This window comes from Halichoerus grypus, chromosome 11 (genome assembly GCF_964656455.1).
Source record: "Halichoerus grypus chromosome 11, mHalGry1.hap1.1, whole genome shotgun sequence".
Classification (NCBI taxonomy): Eukaryota; Metazoa; Chordata; class Mammalia; order Carnivora; family Phocidae; genus Halichoerus; species Halichoerus grypus.
In genome coordinates, this window is record NC_135722.1 from 999,075 (window position 1) to 1,013,769 (window position 14,695).

The 14,695-nt window shown below is 54.3% G+C and overlaps 1 long non-coding RNA gene across 1 annotated transcript; it reads right to left on the minus strand.

The window, feature by feature from the left end:
• Positions 1-13,641: 13,641 nt before the first annotated feature.
• LOC118521912 (uncharacterized) lies at positions 13,642-14,242 on the minus strand. Its single transcript, XR_004910363.2, has 2 exons — positions 14,015-14,242; positions 13,642-13,788 (listed from the first exon to the last, which is right to left on the minus strand). It is a non-coding gene; the product is annotated as an uncharacterized LOC118521912 (long non-coding RNA).
• Between the last annotated feature and the right edge of the window lie 453 nt (positions 14,243-14,695).

The following is a 14,695-nucleotide window of genomic DNA, read 5'->3' on the forward strand; positions in this document are numbered from 1 at the left end:
GACATTCTGTCCATGCAGATGGCCATGCAGATGGAGTGTGAGCGACCTGAACCACCAAGGATGTTAGGGAAGGTCATCGGAAAGACGTGACCGCCAGTTGACCTGTGACCTGGGCATGAGATCCCAGCTGGGAGCTCCCGAGAGGGCTGTGAGCATCCGATGTCATGTGTCCTCCTTCCAAGGATCGGCAGGGGGCTGTGGGGACAGCAGGCCTCAGGGGTCGCTGGGTCTTGCATCTCTCGTGATGATTAGGTCACGTGGTCACTCGACGTCTGGATCCAGCTTTCACTCCCTACCATGGCCCCATGGAGAGGCAGGGGCCGAATCTCCCAGGATAGTGGGTATCTCACTGGGGCTCTTCCGCCAGGCACACCAGGGGCTCCATACAGCATCCCTGTCTGACACAGGCTCTTCAGACACCAGTGTTCTGAGTCATTGTGCAGAGGCCTGGAAGGCAGCCCAGACTTGCCACAGACCCGATTCTGGGAGCCCGTTTGAAACGGTATACCCTAAATACAGTGCATCATCCCTCCTGATTCTGACAAGGCCCAGCGAACGTTGTGCCACCTTCTTCGTGGTGTGCGGTGCAAACAGCAGCTGTGGGGCGGCCACCCTCGGGCCACGGGGTGTCCACACGCTGCACTGCGAGGGCTGAGTCCTTGATTTTGTGGGTTTATCTCCCCCTGCCAGCATCAGTGTGTCCTCCCACGGGGGTGAGGGCATTCATTACTGCCCACCACCAGCCCCGATCACCATGATGTCATCAGCAGACTTCTTTTTTTTTTTTAATGTTTTATTTATTTATTCATGAGAGTCAGAGAGAGAGAGAGAGAGGCAGAGGCAGAGGAAGAAGCAGGCTCCCCGCCCGGCAGGGAGCCCGATGTGGGACTCGATCCCAGGCTCCTGGGATCATGACCTGAGCCGAAGGCAGACGCTTAATCATCTGAGCCACCCAGGCGCCCCGCCATCAGCAGACTTAACTGGCCTTTTGTTCTATGGGATGACCTGAGGTCCTGAGGTCTGCATTTTGACAACACGGGGTAGTAACAAATCCTGAGGCTGGCGGGTGGCCGCGTACTGCTGTCCCTGCCAGGTAGAGGCGGCCACCACCCCCCCCACCACCACCACCGCGGTCAGCTCCTGTGAGCGTTTTTCAGACAAGAGGTTCCTGTGTTGGGGGCACCTGGGGGGGCTCAGTCGTTTGAGCATCTGCCTTTGGCTTGGGTCATGATCTCAGGGTCCTGGGATTGGGCCCCATGTCGGGCTCCCTGCTCAGTGGGGAGCCTGCTTCTCTCCTTCCCTCTGCCCCTCCAGCTCCTGCTTGTTCTCTCTCTCAAATAAATAAATAATCTTTAAAAAAAGAGGTTCCTGTGTTGCATGACACAGACCATGTCTGGCAGACCGGTCTGACTGTGTTGACAATAATCCGCTGTCATTCTCCCAAATCCGTCTGTTTCCTTCACAGGCCAAGGGGAAGGAAGAGGAAGATGGAAACATGGTCTGCGGTATTGGTGCAAGTTTGTACTGAAATGCTCCTCCCCGGTGTCCCCAGAGCAGGGGACACCGGCTCCAGTCCCGACTCCAGTCCCAGGTGAGACGCAGGAGCATCAAGACCAGGGGCTGTGTGACACCTGCTCTGTCATTGTAGCCCCTCAGCAGGACATGTGGACTCCTTTCATCCTGGGGCTCCGTGTGTGTGTGTGTGTGTGTGGCTCAGTTCTGGGACCCAGGGCAGGGTCATGAGTCTCCACTGCGCTGACCTGAGTCACTTCTCTGATCACTAGACCTGCAGCTGTTCCCGTGCACTCACAGGGTCCATGACAACTCAGGTAGGCTGTCTATTCCTGTCCCAGGGACACCGTGAGCTATCAGCTGCTGCCCACGGTCCTGCAGGGAAACTGTGTTGGCTCTGCTCGGGCCATTTCCTGCTGAGACAATGACAGTCACCTTGTGGCTGGGAGTGCCTCCTGGCTTCTGACACTCAGGGTCACATCATGGCTTTGAGGCAGGGAGTCAGCCAAGGTGGGAGCATCTCTCACCATCATGCTCGTTCCTGGTCCTCCCCCGTCAACGTATTTCCTGACGCCTGCTTCCTGCAAAGAGACACCGTCTGGGGTGGACAAACAGGTCCATGGATCTGGAGATAATGAGAGTTGGTGAGGGTGAGGCTTGAGATGGGTCACCTCCTCCCCTGGTTGTCTCCCTGGCTGAGGTCCTCATAGGGGGGTCCTCGGGCACAGGCACACCTTCTCAGGTGGTGGTAAAGCACCGCTTCTGGGGAGAGGGTGGTTCAGGGGATTTGGTGCTCAGATTCAATAAAATCCACTCCAATTCCCATGGTCTCACTCTTTCTAAATGAATGCCCTTTTGCTGAAGGGACTCGGAAAAACATTGACTTCTACTTCAGCTGTAACTCTTTAGACTGCAAGATTAAATTTGAGGTCCTCTTTTTATTTATTTATTTTTCTTATACTTGCTAAAGTTTACGAAATACTGTTTGTTTGTTTTTTTTTTTAATTTAAATTCTAGTTAGGTAGCATATAGCACAATGTTGGTTTCTGGAGTGGAATCCAGGGATTCATCACTTACACACAATACCCAGTGCTCATCACAACAGGTGCCCTCCTTAATCCCCATCCCCCATCCAGCTCATCCCCCATCTCCCTCCATCCACCCTCCGTCTGTTCTCTATCATTAAGAGTCTCCTATGGTCAACTTCCTTCTCTTTCTCTTTTTTTTCCTTCTCCTGTGTTCATCTATCTGTTTTGTTTCTTACACTCCATATATGAGTGAGATCATATGATCATTGTCTTTCTCTGACTAATGTATTTCACTTAGCATAATACCCTCTAGTTCCATTGAGCCCCAATTCAGGCTCTGTGTTCAACTCGGAGTCTGCTTGCCCCTCTCCCTCTGCTCCTCCTCCCACCCAGGGGCGCATGCTTTCTCTCTCAAATAACTAACTAAATAAATAAATAAAATCTTTAAAAAAAAACCCTCTAGCTCCAACCACATCATTGCAAATGGCAAGATTTCATTCTTTCTGATGGCTGAGTAATATTCCATGTAAATATATATACACCACAACTTCTTTATCCATTTGAGATCCTCTTTTAAAAAAAAAATTGCCCTGGGGCACCTGGGTGGCTCAGTTTTTGAGCGACGGCCTTCGGCTCAGGTCATGGTCCCAGGGTCCTGGGATCGAGCCCCGCATCAGGCTCCCTGCTCGGCAGGGAGCCTGCTTCTCCCTCTCCCACTCCCCCTCCTTGTGTTCTCTCTCTCGCTGTGTCTCTTTCTGTCAAATAAATAAATAAAATCTTTAAAAAAAATTTAAAAAATTTAAAAAAATTTAAAAATATTACCCTGAAAGCTACAAGAGATAAATTTTTTTTTTTCCCAAAGGAGCCATAGAAGCCCTCTGTTTCTCTGGCTATGCTTTGAGCTGAGAATGAGGCCACAGCTTGTCACTTCCTCGCTGTCAACCCCCAGTGTACTCAGGAGTATCTCACCACTTCCATCGTAACGTTCTGCTGCAAGAGCCCCTTCACAAACAATTAGAGGTGATAATTTTATTAGTAACTATATCCATGGACTATCTTTATCTTGCTTTTTATAAAAAGGTTTATTTATTTCTTTATTTGAGGGGAGAGAAGCAGAGGCAGAGGGAGAGGGAGAATCTCAAGCAGGATCCCTGCGGAGCACAGAGCCTGACTCGGAGTTTGACCTCACATCCCTGAGATCATGAGGTGAGCCAAAACCAAGACTCGGATGCCCAAACGACTGAGCCACCCAGGCGCCCCCTGTATCCTGCTTTATACTGGTCATAAGGTCATTACTGACATCAAACTTAACCTGACCTGATAACCAATCCCAGATTCCTATTTTTAAGGTTCTACATTCCTGGAAACACTGCTGGTATGTGGGAAGGTCAGAAGGGGGTAGTTGGTCAGAAAAACTGAATTCACAATAGGTATTTTGGGTAGAAAGAGATATATTGTAGGGAATTCCAGGCTTGCACAAACATTGAGAAATTTGGAAATTGCAGGGGAGGAAGGTCACTTTCAGAAAGAGCAGGGGGCCATATCAGGGACCCCAGGTGACTGCAGCCCTGAAGTAGCTAGAGACTACCCAGTGACCTCAGCCACCTGCAGCACCCAAGGAAAGTCTCAGGCTGACCCTGGAAGCCAAGGGAAGCTAACACCACCAACTGCAATGGCCCCCCTGCAGCTGCCATGGAAAGGAATGTCTGTTCCTTCCCTCTGCGTTCCAAATCTTGCTCAAGTGTCTCTCACTGTCAGAGTGTACACTTAAGGGACCCTGGGAGCCCTGCTACTAGCTTTCTCTACTGGGACACAGAAGAGAATGCAGAGGGAAGAGGGATTATCCTGAATTAATAACAATCTGGCACTAAATGCTTGTCTTCATTTCTAAATATATGAGTATTTTCTGCTTATCTTTTCTCTATCAGATTCTAGTTTAATTCCACTGTGGTCAGAGAACAGACCCTACACACTTTCAATCCTTTCCAATTTTTTAAAGACTTGCTTTATGGGCCAGGATAGTTTTTTGTAAATGATCCACGTGCTTAAAAAAAACAAAGGTGCTATGTAGTTGTTAGGTGTAGTGTTCTATATACACCCATTAGGTCAAGATTATTGTTTGCTTTGTTCATATAATCTATGTGCTTACTCATACCTTCTCTACTTGTTGTATCAGTTACTGACAGTTTTATGTTAAAAAGTCCCACTATGATTGGGGATTATTCCCCTCTCTTTGAAGTACCGTGAATTTCTGTTTTACGTATTTTGAGGCCATGTTATTAGGTGCATAAAATTTAGAATTCATACCTTCCTGGTGAAATAGTCCTGTTTTCATTATGAAGTGACCTCCTTATCTCTAGTAATGCTTTTTGCCTTACAGTTTACTTCTTTCTGATATTGATGTAGGGATCCCTTCTTTCTTTCGGTTGACACTTACATGGTATTTGCTTTCCCCTTATTTATTTTCAGTCTTCTACATCTTTGTGATTTAAATATGTTTCCTGTACACATCATGGAGCTGAGTTTTATTTATTTTTATCCTATCTAACAATCTTTGTCTTTCAGGTGGAATATTTATTCCATTTATGTCTAATATAGTTACAGATGTACTGGGGGCTAAAACACCACCTTATTACATGAGTTCTATTTATCCTGACTGTTCCATGTTTTTTTTTTCTACCCAATATTGCTTTCTATTGAATTGATTGAATCTTTTCTATTATTCCACGTTTTCCCTTCTGTTAGTCTGTAACGTATATAGAATGTTGCAATGGTTTATCAAAGATTCAGACATGGTACCAGATTGGAGGGAAACACCTTACAAGGTTGGGTACTCTCTCAGAATGCCACCTGCCTAGCTTTGATATGTGCTGCTGTTCCTAGTGGTGGCAGCTTCTTGGAGCAGAGGCAGAAGCCCCTTTGGTGGCCAGGAATCTATGAGGATTGGGAATTGTTTCTAGAACAATGATTCCTGAGGAATTTTTGTGGGTTTTTTAAACAAGTGCTTCTCTGCTTAAATTACCAGGAGCAGATTTTGTTGTCTGCAATTAAGAACCCCGATCAACACAGACTTCAATCCTTTATTTTTATTTTTGAACATTCTAAGTGCTCTTTGTCAGACTACTCTACAAAGTTAAGTTTATATGATTATATAACTGATAAATAATATCCAGAATATATAAATAACTCTTACAACTCAACAACAAACAGATAATACTATTTTTAAATGGGCAGAGGACTTGAATAGACATTTCTCCAAAGATATATGAATGGCTAATAAGCACATGGAAAGATGCCCAACATCACTAATGACCAGGGAAATGCAAATGAGACATCACCTTACACCAATTATGACACCCATCTGATGACTGCTATCAGAAAAACCCAAAAGCTAACAAGTGATGGTGAGGATGTGGAAAAATTGGGATGCCGTGCACTGTCGGTGGGAATGTAAGTTGGTGCAGATGCTGTGGAAAACAGTGTGGTGGTTTCAGAACTACCATATGATCTGAATCCCACGGCTGGGTATTTATGCCAAAGAATCGAAAGCAGCAACTTGAGTGGTTGCTTACACACCCATGTTCATAGCAGCTGACATGTGGAAGCAGCCCAAGTGTCATCAACAGACAAGGGGATAAACGTGGTCCATCCACACACCAGACTGTCACTCAGCCTGAACAAGGAGAGGCACGTTGACACCTGCCACAGCGTGGATGGACCTGGGGGACGTAACGCTGAGTGAGATAGGCCAGACATAAAGGGACAAATACTACAGCATTCCCCCCATATGAGGTCCTTAGAGTCTCCAGATTCACAGGGAACAGAGAGTGGACGGTGGGGGTGGGGGGAGGGGTGGTGGTCGGTGACTCAGGGGGACAGAGTCTCAGTTTGGGAAGATGGAAAGTTCTGGAGATGGATGGTGGGGACGGCTGCACAACATGAATGTGCTTAGTGTCCCTGAGCTGTGTGCTTAGAGATGGTGAAGATGTTAAATTTTATACTATGTATATTTTACCACAATTTTAAAAAATTAATTTATCTGGAGTGCATTCATGCTGTGACCACTGGCTCTGTTTCCATCACTTGTATTTTGGTTATATCTCCATCAAGCTGTGAAATCCTTTTAAAAATAAAGAATTTTAAAGCATGATTGTGTGTGAAAGAAGCCAGACACAAAAGACAGTTTGGCTTCATTTATGTGAAATCTGAGCACAGGCGAGGCGTGGGGGGCCCTGGAAGTCAGAGCGGTGAGCGAGGGTCTCCGTGAGGGGCCCGCGGGAGCGTCCCGGGCTGACAGCCGTGCGTCCGACCGCCCCCAAGGTGGAGTGTTGGTCACACACACGTGTGCGTTCATCAAAACACATGAAATTGTGCTTGCTGTAAACATCACATTTCAGAAATACGTTTTTTTCTCTCAATTTAAGAAAAATGTGTGAGCTAAATGGAGAAGTAGACAAATCCGTATTTGTTACTGGAAATCTTAGCTCACTTCCCTGGGTAAACAATAAAACAAGGGGAAAAGCACAGTCACTCTACAGGAGATTTGCATCCCACGATAAAACACACTAGTCCCCAGAAATGACATGGTGGGGACACCCCTCTTTCCAGGTGTAAATACAACATCCAGAAAAACACACCGTGTGCTGGTCCACGAAGCAAATGCCAACACCATGCACAGCGTGTGCTCGAGAACGTCTCTAGGGAACACTGCGTCTTTGGAAATCGGGAAATGTGCTCAGCCCTGGAGACGTACTGTGGGGCCGGCTCATCCCCACTCCTCCGCCTCGCTGTGGGGGCCGCATGGTCCCTGCTCACCTGCCTGCCCAACTCCGATTCTGCACCTGTCCTGTCCTTCTGTGGTCCCCATGCCCCCTGCCTTCTACCGCAAGCTTTCCAGTCTAACTGCAGAGGACTGCCCACCCAGTGATCTCCCGCCCTCCCTGCAGGGGGGTCTCGGCGTCCCCCAGGTCTTCCTGTGGCCGTTCACCATCTCAGGCCTCGCCTTGAGCTACCGTGGGCTCCCTCTCACTGGGGACATCTGCCCACCTCACAGCTGCTTGAAGAGTGAAATGATGTGGGCAAGCCTGTTTTATGAAATTCGGAGATCTGCTCGTATACAAGTCATTGTTCTTAGACCCCGCAAAGGGCAACGTAAGGAGGTGACGTGTCCCCAGGGTCTCGGGGCTTGCACTGGAGTCGGGAGGGCAGCAGGGACCAACCTAAAATCATTCTGATGGAATGATGCAATTGCAAAATAAATCCCACAGATGCCTGGAGAAGTTTGGTGAGCAAGAACGTGTGGGCAGGAGGAGGAACAGCAGAGTCACCAAGGAAGGCTTTACATGACCCACTCACCTTCCTGCACCCACATCCTCTGGCCATCGGCTGGGACCCCAACACCCACTCAGGCTCAGCTGCGCCCAGGCCCCAGGGCTGGTCCTCCTGGGGGGAGGTGGGGGCTGCAGCTAGGGGTCCCTGGCCACAGCGCAATGACCGGCCTCATGTCACTCTAGCTGCTGATCCCAGGACCCCACTGGATACAGGTATATGGTGCGCCACGTGGCCCAGTGGGAGTATCTGGGAGGGCTTCCAGGAGGAGAGGATCTGACGTCTCCTTACCAGCCCAGTGAAAGTCTCCATGAGCGACTTCCCGGCCAGCGGAGTGAGAGGCCCAGGGTGGAGGGTCAGCAGCGGGCACAGCGAAGGGGCTGCTGCGGCAGGAGGCTTGGAGGCCGGTCCGGTGCTGCTCCCTCCGGGCCTAGAGGGAAAGGGGCAGGGTGAGGCTGGGCCAAGGCTTTGGGGTGCTGTGTGCCTGGGGCCTGTGAGCTGTCCAGCAGGGGAAAGCAGGGGATGTTGGGGGCTGGCAGCCGGGGGCAGCCAGTCAAGGCTCGCTGGAGATTGAGCTGGCTGGTACATCGTGGATCTGGCCCACGTGCTCCCCTGAGCCCTGCTGGCACATCGAGGGGTGGGGTCCACTGGCCCCCCTTGGGTCTGCATGGACGTCTGAGTGACCTCTGAAGCCAGGACATAAAAGGCAAAGCAGTTCCTCTCTCTCTCTCTTTCCTCGATTTGGAAACCAGACTCCAAGTGCCAAGGAGGCCCGGCGCGTGGGGAAGCCAATGACAGCCGATGGCCCCAGATAAGCCCTCAGCTGGAAGCTGACAGTGAGCACCAGCCAGCAGGGTGATGATGAGCCTTTGGGAGGTTCTGGAGGATTCCAGCCTAGCTCTGTAACCTCCCGGCTGAGGCCCCAGGCATCAGGCATGGCCAGCAGCCGTGCTCACCGCACCCTAGCTCCTGACGCACAGGATCCGTGAGCATAACGGTGGTTGTTGATGTCACTAAGTTTTGGGGAGGTTTGTTACACGGCCACAGAGCAGTAGGTGCTGAGAACACGGCAAGCATGGATCCCTCCCGCAAGCCTGGGGCATGAGGGGGCCAGGTTGGGGTCCCTCTGGGTGCCCTGAGCACGTGGCACCCACCTGGCAGGCCTGGCGGCATTGGGATGGAGTCGGGCTTCTGTGTGACTACGGTAATGAGGGACGGGACGGGCTGCCTCGTACACCTGCCCTGAGGGCGAGGGCACTGGGAACCCCGAGAGAGAGGCATTTCAGGGAACAGAGAGGCCTGTGCCCCAGAGTGAAGACAAAGCAGAATCCCCAAGACTTGGGCAGAAGTCAGGGTCCCAAAAGCAGACAAGATGGATCCCGATGCTCTCCTGCTGTAGATTGAATTTCCCCAAAAAATTCACAGGACAAAGCCCTAGGCCTGCAGTGTGACTGTATTTGGACACGGGGCCTTTGGAGACGATTCAGGTTAAATAAAGTCATGAGGTTGGGGCCCTGGTCCCATAGGACCCCGGTCCTGCAGTGAGAAGGCCCCAGATCCCGCTGCACCTGCCCCCCGACCTTGAACCCCAGCGTCCAGGACCGGGTGCTGTTTGCGCCCCATCTGTGGTGCTTTGTTACCTGCCACCTCCCGTGAGGCCCACATCCTGGGGACACTTCCCCGCTCCTGGCCCCGCTCCACCCCTCGTAGACCACAGAGCCCCGGAAACACTGCTGTGCCCGGTGGTGAGCCAGGGCAGAAACGTCCCGTCTGGGCTGGGCCGGCATCTGGGCTCCGCGGCTCGGGCCCCGGGCCCCACCCTGGCCTCGCCACCTGCACACTCCGTTCTCGTGCTGCCCCCACCTTCTGGGGACAGCAGTGAGGGCAGACCCGCAGCAGCCCCAGACCCCTCCCCAACACGGAGAAAGGCAGTGATTCTCGTCCAGCAAAGCCTTTGCCCTGGAGGCTGCCGTGCGGGGTGCAGCCAAGGGTCCTGCACTAGCTGTGCTGGCCTCTCCCGTGTGGCCAGACCACTGGGCACTGTCCATGGGACAGGCCCAAGAAGGGGACGCTGCCAGGACCCTAACGCCATCCTGCCTGGGCACCTTCCCAAGCAGTCCCTGCGCCTCTGTACCCAGGGGCCACTGCCACCACTGTCCCTCACGGACCGGGGAGGCCAGGAGAGGGAAAGGGGTCCTGCCGTTGCTGGGAGGGGAGGCAGGATCTGAACCAGGTGGGCGGAACCCTGACCTGGGGCGTCTAACCCCTGGACCGTCCTGCGAAGACTGTCACATGGAGCGTCCTGTCCTCAGTAAAGCCAGGGAGCTGGAGATGTGCCCCGCGGAGTCCGGGTCCCGGGAGCTTAGAGCCTCAGCCGAAGAGGAGGCCCCCACAGCCAGACCCCCACAAGCGGCCGGTCCTGCCCCGTCTGTCCTCACTCTAATCCGCTCAGAGGGACTTGGAAGCTCAGGTCTGCTAACCCCCAGCTGCTTCAGTTCCTTCTTACATGCAGCTTGCGTTCTCCTCGTCTAAAACCAAGCGGGGCGCGCATCATCTCGGTCCACGCGGCCAGCTGTGGGGGTCTGGGGTGGTTCACCCCCTCCTGCTCCCACAGCTGCATGCTGCTCTGTCCTGAGCCCCAGGACTGGCCTGCAGACGGGGTGCCTGGAGCCCAGGAGGCTGGGGAGGCTGTGCGGCTGGAAGCAGTTTCTGAGCGTGAACGCGGGGCTCACACGGCCTCCCACCTCCAGAGGACCGCGGCTGCAGGGCTGGGAGTGAGCAGGCCACAGGCTCCTGGGGCACCCAGCAGAAGTGGGGGGACGGCCCCACGGGCTGGGCCTCGTCCCTCCGCTGGACCTGAGGAGTGGGGATGGGGGCATCTCTGGAGCTCTGTCCCTCCCCCTGCCTGCCTCAGTTCCCTCCAGGCGGCAGGGCCCCGGGACACACTCCGACCGCTCCCCCAACTCACCCCGTCCACCTACCTGGCCTGGCCTGCACACACCTCTTACTCGTGGGGCTCCCCACAGAGGTGCTCGGCAGAATGCAGGACACATTTGAACCTCAGAGAAACAATGAACAGTTTTTCAGCATAAATGTGCCCTACATATTACATAGGACACACTTAGACTAAACAAATTATTCATTGCTTCTCTGAAATTCAAATTTAACTGTGCATTCTGTGTTTCTGTTCAGTAAATCCAGCCATCCTGCTGGTGACACTGATGTTGGCGAAGGGCAAACTTGCCCCATGTGCCACCTTGTCTGCTCCTGGCCCCCTCAGGGACAGGGTGAGCCCAGCCCCGTGCCCTGAGCCCCTCTCCTAGGCTGGCCGCCCCTTCCAGTCTCTGCCCTCCCCCTGCTTCAGGGCCCTGGGCGCCATCCTGACTCGGCTCTGGACAGATCCCAGGGCTTGTCTTGGCTTCGCGGAGGCCAGTGCCAGTGGCCCAGCCCGGGATGCATCTTCACGATGTAACCGTCCGCCTGGCCACCCCATGGTCAGCGCTCGGACTGTGGGCCCACTCCTTTCCCCACCCGCTGGACAGGTCATTCCTGTGTCCTCCTGGAGCCCAGGTAGAGAGAACAGAAGACTTTCCGGAAACAAGCAGAAAGCTCCAACCCGACTTAAAAAGAAGGGACAAGCTCCTCTGTGGACAGAAGGCTTCTCTGGGCACCGCTGGGGAGGGCCGTGGTGGTGGTGGTGGCGGCAAGCGTGGGGGTGACACGGGGTCCCGGGCTGGCCCACACCCCTGCAGCCCTGTCCCCAAGCACAGGCTCGCTTAGGCACCAGCTCCCAGCGGCTCTGGCTGGCAGCCACCCAGGGGCCACAGAGGCCCAGCAGGTCCGGGCTCACACAGCGGGCACCCATGAGCAAACAAAGACTGACCGTCCCTCCCCTCCCCAGAGATCTCCACTGTGGGAGGTATGTGCCGTGTCATCAGTCTCACATTTTGGGTGGGGTCACCTGCCTCCCTCCCTCCCACCACCAACTCAGTCATCTGTAGAAACACCCGGGCTTCACGCGGCAGGGTGATCGATCCACGGAGTGCCGTAGGCGTCCTGGCATCTGAGCATCGTCATGGAAATGCTCCTGTTTCCTCATTGTGGATCAGGCCCTCTTTGCTCCTTGTAGACGTTCGGGCCTGGGGTCCCGGCGGAGCACCTGACGCTGTGACCAGCCACAGGCAACAAGGAGTGGAAGCCCGGTGCTGGGGCGAGAGGTGCACATGGGTGGGTGTGGGCTCCCCGGCACTCTCACGGGCGTATGGAGGAATGGGAAAGGCCACAGGAGCCCGCATCCCCGTATTAGGCAGTCCCTGCTGCAAAGCTGCATAACAAAGAACCCCCAACTCCAGTCTGCAAAATGAGCGTGTGTGGCCCAGCAGAGTCACCCAGGATCGCTGGGGTCAGTGGCCATGGCTACAGCCGTGGCTTGGGGTCAGCCTGCTCCCTGTGTCCCCTCTGGTGAGGCCGCTCAGAGACAGGCGGGGACCCACATGCTCCCGCTTGTGCCCACACCCTGTTGGCAAAAGCAAGTCACGTGGCCATGTGGCATTGGAGCTTGCACCTGTCCAAGGAGAGGCCGGGAGACTGGAAGACAGCGACCCCACAACACCTGCACAAGAGGGCAAGTGGCAGAAGGGGAGCCCCGGAGCTGGGGGGCACAGAGCCCCAGGAGCCCCGGGAGCCACGAAGCCATGGGAGCCGGGAAGCTCAAGCATGGAGAGTGTTGGGTGGGATCAAGCCTGCTCAGAGGGGTAGCAGGTGCAGGGGAATGCAGAAGGAGCTGATGCCCTTGGCAATGAGCAGCTCCCTCAAGGTGAGGCTGGAGGACTGAATGCTCCCAGAGGCAGGTCTTCAGTCGCCCTGCTGAGGCTGCCACACCGGCCCATCCAGAGCCGAGGGGCAGGGAATCCTTGGGAAGAGAGCAGATCCAGCAGGGCTGTCTTTCCCGCACCAGTGTGGCAGCAGCACTCCCCTCCCCTTTGGGATGGGTCTCTCCCAGGATCAGGGGCTGGCAGTCCTCCACTGCCTTGACCAGTGGTGCCCGGGTCACTGAACTCCTGACACATGGCCCAGATGCACAGACCCAAGAACGTGGTCTCTAGGACTTTACACAAGTCTCCAACAGCCATACCCAACCATAAAGGGTCACCTTCAGGTGGCCAAAAAGAATTCCAAATTCTAACCCACAGTCCGAGATACCCCGGTGGGACTCCTCCTACCGGGAGCGGCTTCCCGGGAGCACCTGGCCTTCCGGCTGCTCCAACAGCTCCAGCTCAGAGCTCAAGCCCTCCTCCTGGGCCCTGGGGAGCGGATGGGAGGACCAGGCGGGTGGGAGCGTCTGGGGACGCACAGATCAGGGCTCTCCGGGATGGTGGGACAGGACGGTGAGCGCAGGTGTGTGTGAGTGTGAGCATGTGTGAGTGCGAGCTCGTGGGCGTGCGTGAGCACCTGTGGGTGCGTGTGGCTAGGAGTGAGCGTGTGAGAGCTCATGGCTGAGCCGCACACGGCTCTCATCAGGTAAGGCAGACACCCACACAGAGGGCCTCACACCGACAGGCACGTGACTCGGGAAATGGGTCAGGGCAAGTGACCCATCGTGGTGTGGGGCCTGAGAAAAACGCGGAGACAAATCCCTTACTAAACGCCGGTTTCATGGGAAACACTGACGTTGCCGAGCCGCAAATCCAGCAGCTGCTCGGGTGTGGAAAGGGGGTGCGCGGGCTCGCCCTGCGATGGAGCAGACACACTCCGGGAAATACAGACCATCCGCTGAGTTATACGAAGTTTAATTATTAACATTCAACATAATTACGAGATATTTTTCTTCCGTTTCCATCTGAAGAAAGCGCTCTGCCCGCCCTTTGGAGACAGGTGACCCGCTTCTGGGGGCGAGAGAATGTCTGATGGCCTTCTAATCCTGAAAAACAAATAATAGTAATGGTAATCATCATAAAAACAAATTGAAAACATAAATAACCGGCCTGGTCACCGGGCGCGGAGCGGGGGCACCCGAGGCGGGGCGGGGGTGCAGGGTCGGGGCGCGGGGCCGGGGCCTCTCGGAGGCCTGGAGCGCGGTTTGCATCCATCAAATAAGTGCACAGACAGCCGTCCCGAAATTCATGGAATATGAAGCCACAATTCACCGGCGTGCAGGCGTCCTTATCTCCGGATGCGGCCGCTATCAATCAGATGGGGAGACCCCGCGGCGCGCTCAGTGCTCCGGGGGGCGGTTTCTCTCTGCCCGGGCTCGCGGGGCACGTGGGGGAGGAAACACGCACTCCCCCCGCAGGTGCAGCCCCCGCTCTGAGGCCTTCACCCCGTGAGTGTAATTGCAAGCTCGGCCTGCTTCCTCCTTCCTTCTCCTCCTTGGCGGGAAGAGGGGGTGTGGGGCTGGGCTGTCCCGGGAGGAACCGGATTAATGCTCCAAAAATATCCGGCCAGTGCCGGGAGAGCGGGCTGGGAAACAATGCCCTCCTTCCACCCCTGCCCCCAGGGCCAGCCGGCTGCCTGCCTGCGCTTTACCCCCGCCCCCATCCCTGACAGTCCGCGGAGGGGGGACGGAACAAAAATCCCCCACTTTTAAAGAACGTGACCCCCATTTTCTTTCCAGCCTATTTTTAAAATTTTTAATTGCGACTAAAAATAAGGTAAGATTTACCATCTTAAGCATTGTTAAGTGTGCTGTTCAGTAGTGTTAAGTGCATTCACATTGTCCTGCAGCCAATCTCCAGCAGCCTGGGGGGTTTTAACTGCCTATTTCTTATTCAGATGCCAGTGGAAATACACACGTGGGGAGTGTGAATCATGCAGGGGCCTTCCCTTCC